Consider the following 17,559-nt stretch of genomic DNA (forward strand, 5'->3'; position numbering starts at 1 on the left):
CCTGCAGGGCTGGTGCAACCTATTAGGCGACCTAGGCGGTCGCCTAGGGCGCTAGGATTTGGGGGGGCAGCATTTTCTTCGGTGGCGACCGCGGCGGCCGGATCTTCGGCCGCCCTGGTCGCCACCGGCATTTAGGCGGAGGGATCTGGGATGGGGGGTGCAGGGAGCGCCGCCTGCAGCAAGTAACGGGGGAGGGGGCACAATCAGCTTAGGCGCCGCAAGCCTGGGAGGCGGGAGAAGTGAAGCAGCGACGGCGTGCTCGGGGAGGAGGCGGAGCAGGGGTGAGCTGCTGCACGGCTCCCCGGGCCTGGGTGGGGGAGCTGCCATGGCTGGGGGGTGTGCCTCAGGGCAAAAGGGGGAGCTGCCGCGGGGGGGGGGCAGGGAGCCACCGCAGGGCTCGGGGACGGGGGAGGGCGCAAGGTGGAAGTTTCGCCTAGGGCGCGAAACATCTTTGCACCGGCCCTGCCTGCCTGCCTGATTTCCTGCTCACTTGCCCTCCCATCTCCTGGCTCCTTAACAACCTACCTGGTGAGCTGCTGGGGAGCAGGACTTCCTGGGAACCCTGAACCCTCAGAAACCCATTTTGTGGCTGCCGCAGAGTCAGTTCACCTAGGGATTTCAGGTTCCTGGGGAATATACTTTGTTTTGGAAACACCAGCGTCTTGGCATATATTATAGAATTTCCCCTCCTTGAAATTTTTCAAGGTTTTGGTTTTTCATCCCAATTCAGGACAAAATTGTCTTCCAAAACCTTGACCTCTTTTGCAGAAGTAAAATTCACTTTGCTGCCCAGGTCTTCGTATAGATTAGAGCCGATTGGAATTTCTGTGTTGTAGGCAATTCAGATGTTTTAAAAAAATTATTTTGGTTCCAAATTAGAATGAAAAGGTGAAATTTCCAGCACAAGAACTCCAAAAAATGTTGTATGGGAATCATTTAATCTTTTCTTTTTGATAATGTGGAAACACTATAGTATATATCTATAGCTACATCTATATATCCTTCAAGTTGAAACAAAATGATAAAGTCCAAACTGAAACATCTGGCCCTTTATTAAAACATTTCAGTTTTTCCCATCAAAAATTTTGTTGAACTGACATGTTCCAGAAGCAGAAAACTGTTGCATCATTTTAAAAAAAAATGTGGCTAGTTCTCTGATGGATTGTATAGGAGGGAGGAGGTAATAGAAGTTGGGTGTAGGAATCAGAGAAAGGACTGAAGTGTCAAAAGATTTCATTTTTTTAAAACGTAAGTAAAATCCATGTATCTGATTTCACACCTGTTTTCTTTGCTTTTTGCTGTACATATTTTCCTTTCAGATACTTATTGCAATTTTTGTGCTTCAGCTGAAGGAAGCAAGAACAAGAGATGGCTTCTTTGTTGCTAGTAAAAAGCCTGAAAATTCCTGTTCTCTGATTGCTTAATAGTGGCTGTCAGGCAAAGTATAGGGATTTGGGTGCTATGTGGTTATTGAGGAATATCATGAGTGATTATGCAAATCGAACACCCACAACCAATTGTAAGGCAGGGTATTGCATATCTGGAGAAAAACTGAGAAGTCGTGCATCAGTAACTCTACTGCCTCCCTGCAGTCTCATTGACAGAGACAATTGCATTTGTCCAATAATAAACTTGTGTTATACTTTCTACTGGGTTTCATTCTTTTGTGGCGTATACTCTGATAACAAAATGGCTCTTTGGTTGTTAAAAGTGAAACAGGTTTGGCTTAGGTGATAGTGTGAATTTGAACCTAAGTTGTCAGTCACTAAACATTGGTTCTGAACGATGCAATTCTGGTCTGGATCCAAATTTCAACGCTGAAAATTGCTGGAATGCAGGATTTTGGCACAGCCCATTGTAAGGACAGGGACTGGCTGCAAAGTTTGGATCAAGGTTCAGATTCCACAAAGGTCTTTCTTTCCACAAAGTTCAGAAATATTCAGCCCTGGTGGGTTTGGTTCAGATCCAGGTCTAGCAAGGAGCAGAAGTTATAGGCATCTGATGCCTGTTTGGTGCCTTCTGTGAAATGAGTAGACCTTGGTGCAGCTCCTTGTGAGGTGTGCCCATCCCCAGAACCACCTCCCCCAGCTGGCATCCTTACTGGCAGTTGCAGCAGAGAGGCCAGAGACTTGATGGGCATTGAGCCTGAACTGTTGTCTCATCATCATTATAAGTGGTCCCTGGAGGATCAGGATTGAAGCACACTGATGGTGCATCTTGATACCAGACTAAGTGCTTTTTTTAAAATGTAGAGCTGCAGTTCTGTTACCCAGGCTATGGTAAAATAGAGGACTCCTGTCTTCAGAGCTGTCACCCGCCACCTTCCACCAGTACTAAAAAAAAAAAAAAAAAATCTTTTAAAAAGACATACTGAGATGCCCTTTACCTAGAAAGCTGCATGGTGTGGATTTTGCAGTGAAAAGCACATATCTTCCTGAACTGCCAGCCCATAATTCAAGTCTGGTACATTACACTCCTTTGAAAATCCATTAGATGGTCACCCTGGATAAAATTTTCAAATACATCTAAGTGACTTAGGAGCCTGAGTCCCATAGAAAGTTAATGTGGCCTAGCCTCCTATGTGATTTATGCCCTCTATGACTTGCATCTTTTTTCTGAAAATGTATTTTAATGCTTCATTACTAGTTATAGGAGTGTTTGTTGTACTTGGTCTTTGTATGTGTTTCCTTTCGTATATCTGGTAAATATGCTAAAATTCAGATTTTTCTTGGAAATAAACTTTTTGGTATAGTATCTGGATCTTTTTATCTCTTGCATAAGTGCTTCTGAAAGAGAAACCCCAGTGGAAATCTGTGTCACTGGCTACACTAATGCTTTTGTAGCGCCCCTCTCCACCTGATTACCTCCTTTGATGGCAATCGGCTTACAGGTTCTGATGGACAGGTCTGGGTTCTTTTGGATCCCGCCACCCACTCAGCAGGGTGAATCTTTTTTCTTTTTTGCTATGAAATTATTTGGCGGTGCCTCCACCCCCCTCGCTCCTTCCTGGCAGGGTCACCAGGGCAGCTTGGGTGGAAAATTCTAACTCCAGAGTAATCCCACTTACTTGCCAGATAGCTGGAGACTTCCAAGAAATAATACAACACATAAAAATGTATTCAACACAATAATTATATTAAACAGGCAACATATACAACATAACAGGGTGAAACACTATTTTTAGGGTCACCGGTGCCCACACTGAAAATACCCGTGACCTGATGTAACAAGTGTAAAATTAGTGTCCTGTTGGTACGCGTACTTTGCTGGGGCCCTTGATGACCTATAAAATTCCCTGCAGTGGTTTAGCAGTGTGGCTGACTGGGTTCAGTACAGCCCAAAGGACCCACAAGTGGGAGGAGGTGGTGAATCCCTCCACAGGTGTAATAAGCAGCAGGTTATAAAATCCTCACTCCCTGGCTTGAGGACACAGTTCAGGGAGTAGGGGGTCCCCAAAACAAATCCCCTGACTGACTAACTAAAAGCTGGTGCACTCACAAACTCCATGAATGACCTTCAGGTTTGAAGATGACGCTGGACTCCTCAGTCACTGCAGAGGGGCTGCTGTCTGCTGTCAGGGATCCTCCTCAAGCAGGAATCAGGCTGCGTTGGTCCCAGGATTTCCCCTCACCACAAGGGGGTGCAGGGCTCAAGGTATAGGTTATACAACTACCCTAACATCCAAACTGTAGCCTCCTCACCAGCCTCCAGTCACACACTCTGCAGGCAGCTTCCCTGGACTAGCAGCGTTGACCATGTGGGGACTGGTCTCACCAGGGGAGCTGGAGATGAACCCAGCCTGGCTGGGGAAATTTCTCAGCAAACATAACAATTGGGAATCATCCGTGGGGAAGGAAAACCCAGCTGAGGGATCTGCGGTCAGGTCCCTAGAGACCAGTTCTCAGGGGGCCTGGGACTCACTAGCTCCCCACACAGCCAGTCCTGCCCTGGCCCTGGCTGGCTCCAGCCTCTCCTGAAAATAGCGTCTCCCCTCTCCTGAACTCCCTGGGAGGGGCATCTCACTCCCTATTGGTTGCCGGGCAGACTCTGAGTTTGCCTTGGCTCCTCCTCCCTGAGCTGCCAGCAGACAGAGCTCCAGGAATCTATGTAATCTCCTTGGGGGTTACACTTTTTTGACCCAATTGTCCCATCCACTCCCTTAGACAACTCCAGTCTGAGTCTTCAACATTTATCTGAGCTAGGGTGAAGGGCACTCCAATATAGAATATGGCTTTATCCCCTTCTTTGCCCACCAGTCCACAAGTCCTTCCATAGTTGCCTCGCATACAGCTCTGTGGACGGGGAGGAGGCAGGGCCCAGGGGTGGGAGGGCTGGGTTGAGGTTATGACCACTATTCAAGACAGGTTACTCCCTGTGTAAGCTAATGTGGACCCAGATAGCCTTATCTTATATCCATTTCCCCTCCACTGAGTAAACCTCTTGTGGATTATGGGCAGCAACCAGCAGAAAGTCATTGGAATCCTATGCAGGGTTGGGGTGACAGGAAGCAGTGCAGAGGGACAGAATCTCGACAGTTGTCCTGAGGTCTTTGTGGATCTTGGGATGTTCATGATTTGGAGGTGAACAACAAACTTCTCCATCCTCCCCAATGGAATAAGTAGGAAGAAAATGTTGTAAGTCAAAAGGAGAGTTTCGTGATGCCAGGCAGTTTTCTCCAGATGGGGACAATGTAACCCCTAATTAGGTAACTGTTTTCTTTGTTATCTTTATAGGAACAAAACCAAAAAGTACATTTGTGGTACAGAAATGCCCGATGCAACACAATTAACTGGTACAGTATATAACCATTTAATACCCAAAGTTTATTAATGTGTATACCGCTAATATGTAATAACATGCCAAAATACCTTTGAGTTTCAATTCTAAACCATAGTAGATAGCCACCTTCATACTAAACTGTCAGAATGTAGTCTCCAAACATTTGTAAACCGTGTTCCTCCATGAAAGCTTGCTAATCATTTTAAAATGTAATTATATTCTGAAAACATGCCTTCCAATGGGATCTATTTGAATAGTACTCACTGAATACATAATTAAGCCAATTTTGGATTTATGTCTTTACAAATCATTTGAACGACTTCTGGTGTTTGCAGATACACTTGGCTTTCAAAATACTTGATGACGGTTGCAAGCAAATAAATAAATAAAAAATTAGTAGCCTCGAGATAATGAGCGAAGTAGATAGTGTTGATATTTTGTATTGGTCCCTGTACTTTTCCTATCCCACTTCCTTCCTGCACTGTTTCTAAGAGCAACACTCATGCTCTCCCTCTGAGTGATAGAACAGTGAACACTCAATACAGTAACGTTCAAGAGTCACAGGCTCCTTCTCTAGCTTCCCTACTGCCACACTGGTATGTGACACACAGCAAGTGTATATAAAAAGAGGAGGTGGGACAAATCTATGTACTAGACATCAAATACATATATTCAAACAAGTTAATCTAGAACACCTCTAAAGCTTTGCAAATTTGTGAATTCTCATAGACTTGAATATATTTGAACTCAGTCAGAGGCTTAGTTATTAGCAAAATACTCTTCATTCCCCCTCCCCCTGCATCTGAAAACCAGGCTTGTGTATTTTCTGCATCTTACATAGTTGTCTATAATGAGATTTTGTAATTATCTGACAATTTTGTTGCTGCCTGAAGAAGAATAAAGTTGCCTTTTCAGAGCTAACAATAGTAAAATCTTGCTTGTCAATACAACAATGAGGTATGACTTTGAATATGAATATATACAGAGAACAAGTATGGCACATTTAGTATTTTTTACATAGCCACTTTTTGGACCATAACTTTAACTATAAAAGCTACAAAGAACTAGTTTGAATCTGTGTGATCAAGTGGATGGGTTGACAGAAGTTAGTAAAGATAATGTATATCATTTGTAGTAGTCTGATGCATGGCGCTTCAAAAATGCTGCTTTCAGTGGAGAAGTAAATGCCTTAAATTAGGTTTTCTGAATTTGCACCAAATGTAAGCTAAGTGTAATAGCTGTGAGCACTTTCTTCCTGTTCTAGACCACATACTGCATGAGAATCCACTTTAAATGTGTGATTGTGATTCATACATCCTTTCAGTTCCAAGGACTTTCTGCAGGAAAAAGCCAGATGTACTTACTAGTTTGATTTCTCCATTGCCACATCATGCCAGCTTTTGGGATCTAGAGAATCAAAATCCTCTCTTCTCCAGTGTCTAATTCTTACATTTGAATTAGTCATTCCAACTTCAGCTATCTCCCAAATGGTTTCAGTATCTTTTCTTTTTCAGTAACAATACTGGCATTATTAAAGTTAAACTGTAATTCTAAAAGAAAAGATCCAAGTGTCCTTCTGGTGGACATGTTTTATCACCACTACGGTTTCTTTATTGCCTTCCAGTAAAAGTAATAGATTATGTTGCTTACATTCAAAGCTCTTCATGGTCTTTTTGCAGCTTCTCTCGTACAGCCTAATGCATAATATTGGTTGTCACTTTCAGTCTTCTGTTAATAATTTAGTTTTTCTGACATCTCACTGATAGCTGAGGTAGCTAGGCTCTTCCTTTGAAATTGTTTTTCTAAGGATACTAGATTTAAGAATACATAGACATTTCATTGGTCGTTGTGGAAAGTGTACATTTTATTTAAAAATGTGCTGTTGTTTAGCACCTCTATTTTACTGTTTTGGAATGGAGTGCATTGACTCTATTGAGGACTCTGCATCAGTCTGTTTTTACACTGCAGTATGTTTAGCATAATTTAGGAATATTGCCATTTTTTAAAATGTTAAATGGACCATGTGGCAATAGAATATCTTCTTTTATAAATGCAGAAACTCCTGTTGTCGAGTTTGACCATCACCCAACCAGTACCAGTGTTGACTATTCCATATCCACATCAGAGTGGGCTCTAATGTGTTTAAACCCAGCCTAACCATCTTATGAGCACTGTTGATTTTTAGTAATTTCCTCACTGGTATCATGGCCTCTTCGGTCTCCTCTTCCAAACAGGATGTCAGTCTTTTCATTGGTAGCCATTGGAGGGACCTCTGGACTTTGACTCATATTCTGGTTGTCTCTGGAGCTTGAAGGACGCCGTGTGATTTTAATCATGAGTTGCAGGAGGTGAAATGGATGAGCTGGAAATTGGGGAGAAGATGGCTCATGAATTACCTGGAGTGTGAATATGTTTGTACAGGGAGTTTATTCAAATATGCACAAGTGCTATGAATGAGGCCCAGAATTACTTGTCCTCAGCTGTAGACAGGGCCGGCTCCAGGCACCAGCTCAGGAAGCAGGTGCTTGGGGTGGCCAACGGGCAATTCGGTGGTGGGTCCCTTGGTCCCTCTCAGAGGGAAGGACCTGACACTGAATTGCCACTGAAGGAGAAAGTGGTGCGGTGGAGCAGCCACCAATCACGATCGTGGCTCTTTTTTTTTTTTGCTGCTTGGGGTGGGGGGCGCAAAAACCCTGGAGCCGGCCCTGGCTGTAGATCCCTACAGGAAGCAGATGAGCTTGTGGTTTGGATAATGTTTCTGTGACTAATAATTGCACTGATGACACTTGGATAGTTTTACCTGTAAATTTAATCTAAAAAACCATAAATCCTTGTCTTTCTAATAATACCACATGATTAAAATGAAAAAAAAAAAACCTTGAAAAATCAAGTGTACATTTCCCTATTTATACTGTTTTGTTTTTTCTCTCAGCTTTGACTCTGAGAATCTAACAGTCCATTTTGATTTCTTCTCATTCATTAGCACCTGTGTTTTGGATGTCTGATTACAGAGGAATGTTTAATTCATTGGTTTCACTGATGGTTTTTATTAAAACTTCCCTGTAAAACCCTTTTTCTTTTGCTTTCTGTCAAAAATTACATTTTTGGTTTAAACCTCTTCACAGTGTCTCCTTAAAAAAACTACTGTCCAGATCTGCCCAATGGCATGGAGCTGAGTGCAAATATACTACTACTTTCAAAGTGGCTACCCAGTGGCATAATGTGAAACTGGATGACAATAAGATCTTTTTAATTTGATGACAGCACAGTCCATATTTGGTGCTCATGGCTCCTTCTGAGCACAGATTCGTTGAAAGAGATTAATGGAGTCTTTCAAGAAGGGATACTGTATGAAGAGATAACTTATGGTATCTAATGTGTGTAAACAATTGGATCATTTTGCCAATCTAATTATCTGGACATTTTCTTCATCTAATCGACTGGCCCCTCCATCCTGACATCCTTCTGAAATTCTTTAGTGCACATAACAATAAATTCTCTTGAGAGCAAGGTAATGGTGGCAGAACAGAACTAAACCTGGAGGAGGCATGCGGTAACCAACTCTACCTTTGTGGATGGTTTCAGTACAATAGAAAGGAACAAATGAATGGAAGTTCATTGCGCGGGGGGGGGGGGGGCGCCAATTTATAGAATATTTACTTTACTTAAAAATATGTAACCACTATGTTGCATTATAGTGGTGTCTTCAAACTAGTAAATATATTAAAGGTTCATTTGCTTAGCGCTACACCTAACTGCATAAGGATAATTGATTTCAATGGTCCATGAACAGGACTACTCATCTGGCTGTCCATGCATGTGTATGAGTGGAATCATGCATTTGGATGTTTACTCTAGTGATGGTGGAGCCTTACCTAAATTATCTATTATGGGCAATCTTTGTGCTACATGTTTACACAGCTCCTACCACAATGGGGCCCTGATCCATGACTGAGGTTCCTACATGCTACTGCAGTACAGAGAGAGGCTTGTACTACAATCATCATTGGGGTCTTCAGATATAAGGTTTTAGGTCTATTCCTTTTTCTCTCAAAAATTAAAGGAAAAGGGGCTGGTAAAACTAATTCCTAGTAGGAAGGACAGACCTGTTATACAAACTGTCTTCCTTCGGATGACACTTCTGCTTTCTTTAAAGCCCAACACAAGAATCTTCCTTGTTAGGCCTGCCCCCATTCTAAAGGTTGGTCCAAGCAGGATCCCAAAGAGCGAGCTGCCTCTGATTCATTCCTGGGAAGCCTCCATTTCCCCCATAAACTTTAGCCCTTCTGCTCCTTCTCTTGATGGCTTCAAATGCAACACAGCCTGTGGGCAACACCAGGGTGGTTCCCATGCTTTTGCCAGCAGAAAGCACTAGCAAGCAGGGTAGCCAGCTGAGCTTTCTCTATTTCCCAGAGTGCCGTTAAATCTCCTTTTTTTTATATATATATTTTGTCTGCATTCCTCTTATCTCCAAATTTCTCTATCCCAGAGCGCATAGAAAGCCAAACCTGAAACTGCCAGAGCACATGGCATGAAGTCTCTGGGACAGCACAGAACCTTAGAATGGAAGGGGAAATGTACAAAAGCTGTGGGGGTGGGATTTGGGGTGGGAGGAGTTTATATACACAAACTAATTTTTGGTGTAGTTGCTGATCAGCAGCAATTCCTGTGTGGATCTGTGGTGTTCTGGCTGATCAGGAGAAACTGTTATTGCTAGATTGATGTTTCTAGCGCTAGGGGGAAACTGGTCCAGCTCACCTCTCTCAGGCTGGAGTGCTGGGGAGGCAGTAGGAGAGGGGCTCTATACAGAAGGATGGTATGGCTCTGGAGGGAGAGTGTCACTTTGTAAATATTTCAGATGTGGTAGGTAGATATTCCCAGGGGAGAAGAAATGGCCTATTGGAGAGGACACTGGATTGCGACTCAAGACCTGGGTTCAGTACCCATCTCTGCCACAGGCTTCCTATGTGACCATGGGCAAATCACTTAATCTTCTGTCTCAGTTCCCCGTCTGTAAAAGATGGATAATACTTCCTACCTCACAGGGATGTTGTGTGGATAAAATCTATTAATAAATGTGAGGTACTCAGATACTGCAGTGATGAGACCCATATAAATACAGGGACAGCTATTCCTATTGCCTGTCAAAGTGCTCAGTTATTTCTCAAACCCGTGAGAAGCAGAAAAACTGATGATAGTCTCCAAGGAATTTACTTACTTTAACTGGAGAAAGTGAGCAAGTTGGGAAGTGCTGCTGTAGCTCTTTAATCTTTTCAGGCTTCTTAGTACACAGTTCTTTAAACTATTTCCTGCTCACACGCTTTCTCTCTCCTTACAGCTCTGAATAAAGAGCAGTGCACTGCATGAAAAAAAGGCAGTGGACAAAAATACTCCTCTGCTACTGTAGTGATTATGTAGTTAAATTGTCATTGGATTTCTGACTGCTTGCAGTTTCTGGGCTCCTTGAAGTATGCTGTAAACATTCACACTTTTTGCCACGGAGCTTAGTCTCTACAGCAAACTGACTGGCTGCTGAAGCTGTGCACTGTCCTGCATTGCTGTGCATGAAAGCGGGCTGTTTGGCTAATATCATGAGGTGTACCTAAATACATGCACTCACCAATGTATCTTTGCACGTAAGGGAGAGAAACAAGGAGTTTATTTTGTTGCTTTACAGCAGTTTCTGTCAGTGTTCCAAAAGGTCAGCGTTATTTACAGGAAAAGCAGCAGGCGTCTTCAGCTGGCTTATGTTAACCACTTTGTTTCGGTCCTTCCTTGACAGAATGGGCTTATTCAGGACATTGGTGAAAAGCTGCATGCAAACAAAGAAGACATTTTAAAAGTAACTTTATTGTGTAACTTTAAGATATCACAGATCTTTCCTTCCTCCCTTCCTCCCTTCCCCCCCCCCCCCTTGCTGAAAGAGCTGTCACATTGAAAATGTTTTCAGCACAGAGGCTGAAGCCTACTCTTGTCAAACCTAGTCAAAATTAACTTAAATGCTTTTGGAGGGGGAGAACATTCTGCAAAGAAAGAGCTGCAATACATTCACTGCTGTTTCTCCACCTCCCTCTCCTCTTTCTTTTGGGAGACCCATGTAGCTGGAGCAAATTTAGTGAAACCTGACTTTCTTGCCTGGGCTATTTGTTCATGGTCTCTCTTTTAAATCCATCTATCATATTGTTGGTGCCAACATTTTTCACATGCATGTCCTTTTAAAAAAAAGAGAGTAAAATTAGAAGTTGTTCAGCCATATAACAATGTTATTGCTATATAAAGAGACACGTTAAAAAAAGTAACCATCTTAACAGGCAAGTTTAAATAGGACATAATTACTGCAAGTCTTGATTTTATCCTCTTTCTCGTGTTCATAACATCACGTGAAGCATGAAAGGGGGTGAGTTTATGAATTTGTCAGGGTGCCAATTAGATTTTAAACCTGAAATCTAATGAACTAGATTTATCCTACTTGATTCTAATATATATAGAATCCAGTAGGATAACACATTATTACTGTGTCCAGGGTCATCAGCTTGCTAGTTTTAACGAGCCTGGGGCACCTGGGGAGCTACCACCTGGGATATCTGAGGAGAAGCAGCAGCCAGCACTGTCACCTGGGATTGGGGCACAGGGAATGGGCAGCAGTTTGCTGGAACGCTGAACTCTGTCTCTTGCTGAAGGTGGCTGAGGTCTTGCATGGATCTCCAGGTCCTCCAGCCCCCAATGAAGTTGGTGATGTCCCAGGTTCACCACTTTGTATTCTCTTAACGGTAGGATGGGTGAGAGTCCTTTCCACACAACTGGTCCAACTGTTGGTTGCACTGAGGATTCTTCACCTTTTTGTTGGGTGCAGTCAACCCCATAGGTACTGGAACTAGGGGTGCTGCTGCACCCCCCCTGGCTTGAAGTGGTTTCCATTTATACACAGGGTTTACAGTTTCGTTCAGTGGTTCTCAGCAACCCTGCTATAAAATTGTTCCAGCACCCTGGTCAACTCTCTTCAGCACATGGTGATGTCAGTTTATATACCTTCATTTCAGGGCTAGGAGGAGGGGGCCCACCCCCTTAATCCCATTGGATACCTGCCAAGCAAGTGCTTAGGTTTCTTGGTATCCAATGGTATCCAGTAGCTGGCTTTTGGTGTATAACCAATTTCGTCAGTCCTTTTGTTATTGGAGGCTTTAAGTTTGATTCATTTTAAAGATTGTATTTCATTATTTGCCCCTACTATCAACTGGGATCCTTCCTCTTAAGCAATTGGTCTTAATATCCCAAAGTTTTATCCTGACTTATCTTTTAACATGTTTTTTCTTTCTTGTGCCACACAATTCTTCTTCTTCTTTATTTACAATGAAAACCAACAAAATGCTTGTAATCTTCTAAATTTGGAGGACATATATCCAAACATTCTTTGATTGTACATAAGCACTTCACCTTATTTAGGACTTATAACAACGAGACTTTTTTTCACATATAGAAGGATGTGGACGTAGGTCATCTAATTTGGGATGAGAGATTTCCATGATAAGTTTGATTTTACAAGGAACACACTGTATAGTTTATTACTTTGGGTGAAAACACTTGCATAGGAAAGCAGGGCATGACCCTTGCTTTGTAACTGAATTTTTTTCAGCTAGGTTGGGGGAGAGAAGGTGTTTTATTTATATGCAAATTATGAGGAATGATTGCCTAGATGATTAACAATACTTTCATTTTAGCCATGTTTAGTTTCTGTGTTTGGGGAGAGAAACTCCTGATCTTGGGCTGATCTGTGGGTTCTTTGACAAAGCGTCTCTCATGTTGTGAACCATCTTATTGTCTCTACTATTTAGGTGGAATCTATTTTGGATAAGCAAAGGTGGACAGTTTTTCTAACGTTATGAGGGCCAGAAGGAATCAGTAGGTATTAATCATTCATGGCATATCTGTTTCATATGTCCTTTCACCCCAGAGCTCCTAAGTGTGTGTGAGTGAGGGGGAAAGAGGGAACCAGTTAGTCTAATGGCTAAGACAATATAGCCAGAAAAGGCAAGAAGAGTTGGGGATGCTCCTCTCCCAAAGAAAGTTCTCCCAAACAAAAGGAATAGATGCCTATTGCCTGAGTCCTTCAGGCTCTAGCAGCTTCTGCCATTGTCTTCTGGCAGCACATTGAAGACTGGCTGTGAATGGCACAAGCAGCATTGCCTGGCAAAGGAGGAGCAAACTTTTTTACATTTCATGTTGAAATGTTGTTGTAAAAACACACAAATTAGCACTTGTAAATAAAGTATGTCCTTCTGTGGCCATGACAGTGAGTTGATTTGGGATGGGGAAGGAGATGGCAGCTTTGCTTTCGGAGGGGATGACTAATAGTTGGTCATTGGTATGTTGCCTGGGTCAACTAGCTCAAAAGGATTAGGATGCAACTTCTGTAATGCATAGTATCCACTTCTGATATATGGTAGATGCTGCTTGGGATACTACTTATGTATAATTGACTGCTATATATAAATCTAAGTTCTTTAAGCATGGTAATATGGGTAGTCTGTAGGCACTTCATGAAAATATCAAATTCTGCCCAAATATGGGTCAATCATAGAATATCAGGGTTGGAAGGGACCTCAGAAGGTCATCTAGTCCAACCCCCTGCTCAAAGCAGGACCAATCCCCAACTATTTTTGCCCCAGATCCCTAAATGGCTCCCTCAAAGATTGAGCTCACAACCCTGGGTTTAGCAAGCCAATGCTCAAACCACTGGGCTATCCCTCTCCCGCCCCCCATAGTGACTTACACAACAGTTTGCAAAGTCCAAACCATTTTGGTGGCTGGACTGTTGCTCAGGTCATCCATAGGATCCCACCAGATGTGAACTGGGGAAGGCTCTAATTTTTCCATCTTCCCCTTTTTTTTTCTTTTACCCCACCATGGCACCTTCAGCAGTGGAATAGGGAGCCAGTCCAACAATCAGATGAAATGTCTGGGGAAAAAAAAGTCCTGGATGAACAGTTGGCAACTGATAAGGGAATCATTCATTGCCTTACAGGTTACACATTCAAGGACATTATCTATAGCTCAGCAATGACCTGGAACAAATTCTCCAACATGAGCAGAGAAAAATGCTGGCTGAATGCTTTGCTAATGAGAGCAAAACAGTGAAAGAACCTGAGTTGGATTCAGGGGAAGTGCTGTTATCCTCATTTTACAGATGGAGGAAGTGAGGCAGAGAGAAGTTAAGTGACTTCTCTGAAGTCTCACAAGTAGATTCTGGCAGGGCAGGAAATTGCAACTGTCTCCAGTGCCCTAATCACTGGGCCAACCTTCCTCTTAACAGCTCTGTGCTTCATTCTTCCTGTATATAAAATGATGCTAATGCCTCGATACCTCTCAGGGGTACTTGAGCTTTACTTCATTCAGAAGACACTGAAGGAAGTACCACATACCAATCCATAAAATGTTTTGTTTGTGATGTTTGGTATGTTAAGTACTGCATTAAATTGGGCAGGCCTAGGAACACCAATATATAACTGGAAAAACACTGCTGTGGTACAATACTCATGTAGTAAGTAACCCAATGTTTGCATGGGATTTTTCCCTCCAATTATTCCAGACCCCTTGTAATCTTGGACAACTTGTTCATGGCCAGTTAGAATCAATTTACAAGCCTGATCCTGGTGGATTCTGAGGACTGGCAGCTCTTTAAAATGAATGGGAATTGAGAATGCTTAGTATCTCTCAGGATCAGACCCTGAGTAAAGATATATGGAGACAGAATACTCCACTCTGTCAAAATGCTGACAACAGAAAATGTCAAAGTCTTGATCTGTTAACGCTGTTGGAATCCTGAATACTTTAGTGGTGATGTGCTGCACGGAATTTATAAAAGCAGCATAATCTGCATTTATATCTTCAGATCTAAAGCTGAAGTGGACTCTTTGGAGTTAAAGTGCAGCACCAATAACTTTTATCCAGTGCACTTTGATGAGATGTGTGACGTTGAACTCGCCCTTCTGCTCCATCCAAATACTGGTCATCATTTCCACAGCATGTAAATGTTCGCCTGAATGATGCCATTTCATCCCCTCCTATCCCATCTCATGTTACGTCTCTGGGAATATCTATTATAACTCTTATCCATCCACACACTGTGCTATCGTCACCACTGCTCTAGCTAATCCACTTCTAGTTGGCAAGAAAACTGTTTATCCATTCTGCTGCAGGACAGATAACCAGGCTGTAAAAGCTGAAGGACCAGGCAGTACATTGTGTTTTTCTGAAGCAGTATTAACATTCTAACTGAGCTAAAAGAAAGGAAAAGAGGAGTAAGTGGTTTAGTCATTGAACTAATTTCTCTTAGGTACAGGCTCCGATAATATACTCCCAAATAAAAGGTTATTGTAATCTGTAGGAGAGAAATATAGACCATATTGTATGGATTTCTGAACTCGCTTTCTTTTCAATATCTTGGAAAATGGACAGAATCAGTACTCTGATTAACAGCATGGAACTCCTTGATTGATTTGCTGTCTAAAGATCAGAATGTTTATGGCTCAGTGTCCCCTTTTCCTCATTTTTTTCTGCCTCTGTGTTTGTTTTGGCTGACCCAGTGACTCGGACAGCAGCATGCTATGCTACCACATCAGATCTGCGTAGCTGGAAAGAGAAGCAAGCCAAGAGGCTTTAATCTCATGAACAACTGATAACAATCTGCTTCTTCCGCCTCCTCTTTTTCAACTTTTTACATTCTTACATTTTAAAAAAGCTTTTTCTTAACCTTTTGTACCAGAGCAAAAGTAACACATTCAGAATAAAGCAAACACCAAAGCCAGCCTCAGGGAGGAGGGAAATAACAAAACAGTGGGGGAAATTTTCTTGTGACCTACCCTCAAAAGATGGGTTAGCAAGAGACCTGACCAGAATTCCATTCCACAATTTTTTGTTTTCTGCATCAGTCCAAAAGTGAGACACGCACTCCAGACTCATCAATTGGCTAGTGCACTTACCTGGGATGAGGGAGACCTAGGTTCAAATCCCTGCTCTGATGCGCGGATTCAGTGTACAGACTTGAGTGTGGGTCTTCTATCGCAGGTGAGTGCCCTAGGCAGTGGGTTATTAGCTACTGTAGGTGCATGCCTGCACACAATCTCTTCTTGGATGTGAGAAATCTTCCCAGCTAAAGTTTTGTCTAAACAGATATGTTTCTGGGAAAAGTTTTGGTTTTGAAAAATGGGCATTTTCCAATGAAAAAACATTTACTTGAAAAATTCCCATTCAGCTCTAGTTAGCAACTCCCAAGTACCAAGCTAATACGCCTTTCTCTAGATTTACTACATTCCATATAATCATCCAGATCTGACTGAAACACATGAATACTACTTGACACCCTTCACTCAACTAGAAGCCCCCTCCAGCTACCCACTACACTCGCTCTCTAAAATAATATCTCCTTGAGTTTTTCTGACACCTTTAATTCTGGTTTGTCCAGTGACCTCGGGTAAATCATGAAGAGGCTTAATTTTTGGAACAATTCTTAGCCTAGTTTCCATACTTAATCAAGTCACCTTTCATTTGTCTTTTCTTGAGAGTAAGCAATTTCTTTTGTCAGTGTCCCCGCGCATTGTATAATCCCCTCTGTCCCTCCTATAATCAATATTTCCCTACACCATACTATCTCCCTTTAGCTATGGATTAAAATTACATTTTAAAAAGCCATTTTGTTGTAGCTGTCTCAGTCCCAGGATATCAGAGAGACAAGGCGGGTGAGGTAATATCTTTTATTGGACCAGCTTCTGTTGGTGAGAGAGACAAGCTTTTGAGCCACACAGAGCTTTTCTTCAAGTCGGCGGGCTAGTCTACACTAGAAGCACTAGCTACATTGGAGCTCACCCCTTGGCATAATAAAACCACCTCCGTGAGCCGTGGTAACTATGTCAGCGGGAGAAGCTCTCCTGCCAGCATAGCACTGTGAGCACCCATGCTTAAGTTGGTGTAACTTACATTGCTCAAAGGTGTGGCGTATTCACGCCCCTGAGTGACATAAGCTATACCGACATAAGTGCCAGTGTGTACAAGCCTGGGAAAGGGACTGCGAGCATCACAGCTAAATGCACATTGGAAGATTGTTTAGCATAAGTGGTTAGCACATATTCTAGGGGACCATTCATGGTAGAGTGGCCTGTTAATACCATTGCAGTCATAGGCCAAAAAAAGAGAGAGGGGATTAGTGGGTTAAAAAGCCCACTGTGCTAAGTGCATGGTACATGGGTCACAAAATCAAGCATGGGGAAGCTAAGAAATGTTGGATTTAAGGCTGCCCATGCAACTTCAGTTCTGCCCCCTATCTGTATGAATTATGATATACTTCATATAAGTAATCAAGTACTTTTTTCCCCTCTGTGTCCCGCCCCCAACATGTTCTGACCCCGTCTCCCTCCCCCCAGCACATTCCCTGTCCCCACAGGACACACTTTTTCCTGCATTGCCTTAACAGGAGGAGGAGCTACAGTACCTGTGCTTCTTTCTCTCCCTTCAGGATCTGCTGGCTCTAGCAATCCAGAAGCTAGGTGGCACCAACAGGAGGAGGTAAGCTAATGGCTTGGTTCAGTAGGTGTTAAAGGGAGACTAGCAACAGCAGGCAGGCATGTGAGAGAAAGGGGAAGAAAGAGACTTTTCTTTTTACAGCCTGGCAAAGCAAAGTTGGAATGGAAATCACTATGTGGAGGCATAACAGGGTGACTTGCCCTGTGGACTGGAGAGCCTGAGGCTAAGCCAGTCCTGATTACAGAATGGGCCCCACCTGAGAGG

General features: G+C 42.8%; 2 long non-coding RNA genes across 3 annotated transcripts in view; one reads left to right on the forward strand and one right to left on the reverse strand.

Moving 5' to 3' along the window:
• Nucleotides 1–17,559, forward strand: part of LOC120400774 — a 276,808-nt gene that overhangs the window by 119,380 nt on the left and 139,869 nt on the right. The gene's annotated exons all lie outside the window — the stretch shown is intronic.
• Nucleotides 5,756–17,486, reverse strand: LOC120400775. The gene is made up of 4 exons (XR_005596076.1): nucleotides 17,264–17,486; nucleotides 13,550–13,735; nucleotides 9,998–10,591; nucleotides 5,756–7,141 (listed from the first exon to the last, which is right to left on the reverse strand). It is a non-coding gene; the product is annotated as an uncharacterized LOC120400775 (long non-coding RNA).

The sequence above is a fragment of the Mauremys reevesii genome, linkage group 3 (assembly GCF_016161935.1).
Source record: "Mauremys reevesii isolate NIE-2019 linkage group 3, ASM1616193v1, whole genome shotgun sequence".
Classification (NCBI taxonomy): domain Eukaryota; kingdom Metazoa; phylum Chordata; order Testudines; family Geoemydidae; genus Mauremys; species Mauremys reevesii.